Below are 6,829 nucleotides of genomic sequence, written 5' to 3'. Positions count from 1 at the left end.
TTCTTATGAATTCATAATAATATTTCAACAGCTGAATATTTCTCCCTAGTCCAGTTGATAAAACTATGAGATATCTTCAACAGATAATACCACATTCTTTTGTGCAGTCAGAATTCAGAACCTTGAGAGTGATTCCCACTTTCTCTCATCCAGCAGAAAGGGCATCCGCTTGACTGGTCTCTATCCTTCAATGACCTCATAACAACAGGTGTGAGCTCAGCTAGTCCTCATTTCCAGCATCTTCTTTTTAAATGGTTTTACTGAGAGATAGATGCATAGCATAAGATGGACCTCATTTAAGTATCTATCCAATGGTTGTAGCATATTCAAAGTTTTGCAGCATTCTGTATTATTCTTTTCTTTTGGAAAGCTTTTTGTTATAGGGCAGGTGCGCTCGCCAGAAAGACAGAGACAGAGAGACAGAAAGCGAGAAATCACCCCCTGGGTGGGGGGGGGGGCTGGCCACGCTGCAATCCCTTCTCCTCCATTCTCCTCTTGGGATCTTGGGCATGCATGCACACATGCCTGGTGTGGGTTTAAGCCACTAGATCTGGGACTTGAATCTCAATCAACTACATGGGAGTCCAGCAACATAGCCATTATGCCAAATCCTGGTCCCCTAATTCTATATTATTCTTAAGTGATGGCTCAGGACAAAACAATAGCTCATCTCCCCACAGATACCAGACTTTTGGAAAGGGAATGAGTCAGATAGTTTTTAAAATCAGCTCTTTCATGAGGTCAACTTTTCCCTGCACAGAGGAACCATAACATTCTTATGTCTTTTATGAGTATCTCTGTTAGCGGAAGGGAACTTAAGTTAATAGCATACTATCATATGAACTCAGAAATGTTTATTAGGTTTTCATTTGAAACTTGCCACTCGTTAAAATTGTTCTTAAACTCAGTACAAGTAGTTGCTCGTCAAGAAAGAGTCAATAAATACAATACAGTGAAAAGTACGCATACCTGAAAATCATTATAACCAACTTGGCTTTACCATCAGCACAATGAGTAATTTTAGGAGAGACCATAAAAAAACTGTCTCAGGACCAGCAGGTGGCATATTGGTTAATGCACTGGATCCCACATGACTGGGGGCTGTTCCAGTCCTGGACCCAGGAGCCTGAAAATCGTTCCAGGTGCGTGTGTGTGTGTGTGTGCATGTGCCCAAAAGCCCAGGAGGAGAATGAAGAAGTAATGGTGGCATGACAATCCACCCTCTGCTGGGGGTGATATCTCATTTTTCCATCTCTCTGTCTCTCTCTGACAAGTAGAGATACCCTATGATAAAAATCCTTAAAAAAATTGTCTCAGTTTCTATATCTGTGTTATGGAAGAGAAAGATTTCTGTTTTCTCTTCTAGTTCATAATTTCCATACATTAATTTGCTGTGAACCACTTTCTGCTTAATGCCATGATTTTGTGACTTCATTATTTCAGAAGAATGTTCAAAACACTTGCATGATCCTGATGACCATATGAGCTATTGACAATAACAGATTGAAAACAAACGCTGCCACATTCCATCTAGGATGAATGTTAATCTAAGGATTCTTTAAAAGATCTTAGCAGTCAGACCAGCAGATGGCATAAGGGTTACGTCACTGGACTCCCATGTAGTTGATAGCGGTTCATAATCCCGGGTCCAGTGGCTTAAAAATCATGCTCTGTGTGTGTGTGTGTGTGTGCTCAAAATTCCAAGAGGAGAATGCGTAGAAAGGATTGCAGCATGGCCATCCTCCCTGGGGCATGATTTCTTGCTTTCTCTATCTCTTTCTCTCTCTCTCTCCCTCTCTGGCAATCACATAGACTTATAAGGAAAAAAAAAATAACTCTCTAAAACAAATGAACACAAAGATCTTAGGAGTCTATGACCTTGTAACTTTGCCTGATTGTTGTGTGGATAAGTATATGTATGTCCCTTTGGGTCAGGGACAAGACATTTTTCCATTCTTTGATTTCACATTGTGACCGATGTTCAATAAATGCTTGTTGAAAGAATTAGCATGTTTTAATCAGTAAAAATACAGGAACAATTGTTACCGTTAGTTGAGGCAGACCAAAATATTATAAAAGGGTAAATGTGACTTTGCAGAGGGACTTGATGAAATCAAATACAAGTGCAAATGCAGGTGGTGCGGTCATAAAGGTGATGGACAGCATGCGGCTGACTTTGTAGTTTGAGTCTGCGACCCGGCAGCTTAAGAAACACTCTGGGTGTGTGTGTGTGTGTGTGTGTGTACCCAAAATCCCAGGAGGAGAAATGATTATGAAGTAGGCCATCCCCCCTCACTTTCTGTCTCTCTCCGGTGAGTACATGCACCCTATGCCAAAAATCTAAAAAAACAAAAGCTGAAATATCTTTTCTCGATACAGATTTAGCTGTAAGTCATAAAAGCCCTGGACAAATTGGGCACTGTAACAAGAAACTTTCTGAATATAGTAACAATTATTCCTGTGTTGGTTTCAGACTATGCTTATGTATAAATAGCATGCTAATTTTGAAATATCTGAAACCACTCTTTTTTTTTATAAACAAACTGTAAATTAATAAAATTAGCCTTTAAGCAGATAAACTGGAGGCTCAGAACAGCACAAACCATGAAATTACTACTTGGAATTTAGCGTGACCTAAAAGCACCATTTTCGCAGCTCTTCCCTATGTGATCAAAGATGTTATTGTGTTCATTATGGTCTCCTGGTATACAAATGCTTCAGATATCGCTTCATTCAGTCAAGTCGACCGATGCATTTCTGGCAATTTATACGGAAGGTGAGGGTTGGCACCACCATTCATAAAAATGATGAATTCACCTCTTGACACATAGTGAGCAGGCAGGAAATAGAGCAGCCTTCGCTCTGACGTGATCTGGAGCTCAGGAGCCCAACTGTGTTCATGTGCTGTGGGTTTCCTCACAAATACATGTAGGAGGCCCTGGGAGTAATTTGTCAAAGACATGTTCCAGTGGGTATTCCACTGGCTTTTTACATCCTTCCTTTCATTTTCTTTTCTTTCTTTCTTTTTTTTTTTTTTTAAACACACATACACACACACACGTGACACTCCAGCTCTTGCATGTGGGGCCTGAGAAAAATGACCGATTGTCCTCAATACAGCTGCTCATCATCCACCAAGCCAGGAGTGTGGGCTTTTGACATACTTGGAGTGAGAAGAAACAAAGACACCAGGATGCTGGCTCCCTGCCGGTGGATCCTTGGCCATCCAGGAGTTTCCAGGTGAAACGTACATGTAGGAGATGAGACTCAGCAAGGGCCCATTTAGTTAGGAGCTGAATTTGGTCCAACCACTATAGCGCTGCACTGGACGGCCTGGTGCCAAGGGGGACAACCCAAGACACTTCCTTTTCTCTTGCCCTACTGGTTGCAAAACTAGTTCCTCAGAGAAACTTGAATGCCTTTATATAAATACAAATTCCCAGGGCCCAGCCTCAGGCTTAATGAATTCAATGTCTTGAAAGGGGCCTAGGAAATTTATGGATAACATACTCCGAGTGATTCTGATGCAACTAGTTACTGGAAACTAAGGGACATGAAGCTGCAGGCTCCAGACACTCTAGTGTTATTGTCTGAAATGCTATCATCCCAGAGAGAAACAGTTATTAGAGAATAAAGACTCCAATATGCAGGGAACCAGCAGTTAGTGTAATGGCTATGTCGCTGGACTCCCACGTAGTCGACCGTGGTTCGCGTCCGGGACCCGGTGGCTTAGAACTCACGCCAGGCGCGTGTGCGTGCGTGCCCAAGATCCTGAGAGGAGAATGGAGGAGAAGGGATTGTGGCGTGACCATCTGCCCTGGGGGGTGATTTCTCACTTTCTGTCTCTATGTCTCTCTCTTTCTGTCTGGCGAGAGCACACGCTCTATAGCGAAAACCTAAAAAAAAAAAAAAAAAAAGAGTCCAATATGTAGTAAGTCTTTAAGTATCCTTTGTTGAAAAGGCTGGGTAAGTGGGAATTTATCACTTCCCATTCCCAATAACCCTGTCTTAAATTCCCAGCTCTGCCCTTAATGCATCATTGTTCAAACATGTACTCCCAAACACTATTCACACGATGCTCACGGCCATAAGAGTAGAGTTATAAGACTTGCAGGTCTTTCTCTTGCTTTATCTCTCCTGGAGTAATGCAGCACAGTGATCAGAGAATGCCAGCAGTCTAGGTTTCAGTTCTGATCTCCTCACTACAGGACAGTGTACACGTAGGCCATGTATATAATCTCTTTGAATCCCAAAGTCTTCGTCTGCAAGCAAAGGATTCTAGTATCTACCTAATTAGCCTGTTGTGAGGATTTAAGGAGATAACACATCTAAAGGGTTTAGCATAGTATCCAACACCCAGTCAACACCAATATATGCTTCTACTATTTCTTTAATATTTTTAATTTTTTTACATTTAATCATTCTATCGCTTTACAGCATATGAAATGAGTTTTCCCTGCATAAACACTTTGCATAATAGTCCAAAGATTTTACCATAGATATTTTCATCAACAGAAAATTTTCCAGTTTTGTGCCCATTGAATGTTTCGCTCTTTTTTTTTGGAGAGATTTTCACTGTAGGGCGCGTGCGCTCACCAGACAGACAGAGAGAGACATAGAGACAGAAAGCGAGAAATCACCCCCCAGGGGGGATGGTCACGCCGTAATCCCCTCTCCTCCATTTTCCTCTCGGGATCTTGGGCACGCACGCACACGCGCCCGGCGTGAGTTTTAAACCACCGGGTCCGGGACACGAACCGCGGTCGACTATGTGGGAGTCCAGCGACATAGCCATTACGCTAACTGCTGGTTCCCTGTTTCGCTCTTTTTAAAAATTGTTTCTCCCCACCCCAATTGTTCACCCTTCTCCTACACTGTCCCTGGTGTCTGCAGTTGCTTCCCACACTTTTATATTTTCCAGTCTTTGAGTTTCTGCCGTAAAGTGTGCAGACATTTGTTATATATTGAGAACACACAGCGCCTCTCTTTCATAGTTCGGCATGCTTCATTTAGTGTTAAATCTTTTATATTTGTCCACTTTCTGTCAAATGCCAGGGTCTCTTTGTTTTTTTGTTTTGTTTTGTTTTTAATAGTTAGTATTCCATTGTGTGTAAGTGCCACACTTTTTCAATCCATTTATCTGTTCATGGATATTTGGTTCCATGTCTTAATTTGTGAATAAAGTTGCAATGAACATGGATGTGCAAGTGTTTTTCTGACTACCCTTTAGGTAGATATCCAGGAGTGGAATTACTGGATTGTGGTAGTTCTATTTGTAGGTTTTTGAGGACCGGCCATATTGTTCTCTAGAGTAGCTGTACTAATTTACATGCCCAACAGCCTCACCACCTCTTACCATTCTTTATTTTTGAAATCTTAGTCATTCTGACTGGGGTTAGGTAGTATCTCATTGTGCTTTTGATTTACATCTCCCTTATGATGAGGGAATTTTGGCCATTAGTCTACCTTGGAAAGTTGTTCAGCTAATTTGCCCATCTCTGTGTGTGTGTATGCTGCTTGAGTTCCCTGTATATTCTGTGCTGTGTTTCACACCAGTAGTTTTATCTTTTGAAGTTTTATGTTTAGATCTTTGATCCATTTTGAGTTGATTTTTGTTACTGGTGAGAAGTAGGGGTCCAGTTTCAATTTTTCTACAGGTGAATATTCAGTTTTTCCAGCACCATTTGCTGAAGAGATTTTCTTTTCCCCACTGAATTGTCCTGGGCTTTTGGTCAAAAATCAGTTGGCCATGTGTTTTGAGGTTTATTTATGGGTTCTCTATTCTGTTCAATTGGTCATACCTGTTTTTGTGTCAGTATCATGGTGTTTTTTATTTATTTATTCAGGAGAGGTTTTTGCTATAGGGTGTGTGTGCTCGCCAGAAAGAGAGACAGAGAGACAGAAAGTGAGAAATCACCCCCCAGGGGGGATGGCCACATTGCAATCCCTTCTCCTCCATTCTTCTCTCAGGATCTTGGGCACACACGCACACGTGCCCAATGTGAGTTTAAGCCACTGAGTCTGGGACTTGAACCGCAGTCGACTACATGGGAGTCCAGCAACATAGCCATTATGCCATCTGCTGGCCCCATCATGCTGTTTTGATTATTACCCCATGTAATATATTTTGGGCTCAGGGAGTAAGATGCCTCCTACTTTATTCTTTGTGTGCAGTATTGCTTTGGTGATAGGGGTTTTTTTTGTGATCCCAAATTGTGTGATTGTTTTTTTTTCCTAATTTTGTAAAGAGTATTTCTGGTAATTTATTGAAATTTCATTAGGTTTGTAAATTGAGTATTTACATTTTGATTATTTATTTATTTTTTTGGAGAGGTTTTCTCTATAGGGCGCATGCTCTCGCCAGACAGAGAGAGACATAGAGACAGAAAGCGAGAAATCACCCCCCAGGGGGGATGGTCACGCCGCAATCCCTTCTCCTCCATTCTCCTCCCGGGATCTTGGACATGCACGCACATGTGCCTGGCATGAGTTTTAAGCCACTGGGTCCGGGACTCGAACCGCAGTCTACTACGTGGGAGTCCAGTGACATAGCCATTACACTAACTGCTGGTTCCCCATTTTGATTATTTTAATTCTTCCAGTTCTGGAACATGAACTGTCTTCACAATTTTTTGTGTGACTTTCAATTTGGTGTTTTAGTTTTTCATAGTTTTCCTTGTTAGAAGTTTTTGACTTCTTTGGTTAGGTTTGTTACTAGGTATTTTATAGTTTTTGTTGCTACTGTATTTGAGATTGCTTTCAATTCTACCTCTATTTATTTTTGGTGTTTTGTTTGTAGATTCTTTCTATGTATATAATTATGTTACCT

This window comes from Tupaia chinensis, unplaced genomic scaffold (assembly GCF_000334495.1).
Source record: "Tupaia chinensis unplaced genomic scaffold, TupChi_1.0 Scaffold000355_1, whole genome shotgun sequence".
NCBI lineage: Eukaryota > Metazoa > Chordata > Mammalia > Scandentia > Tupaiidae > Tupaia > Tupaia belangeri.
The sequence above is the reverse complement of the archived record's forward strand: the minus strand, read 5'-3'. Positions refer to the sequence as shown.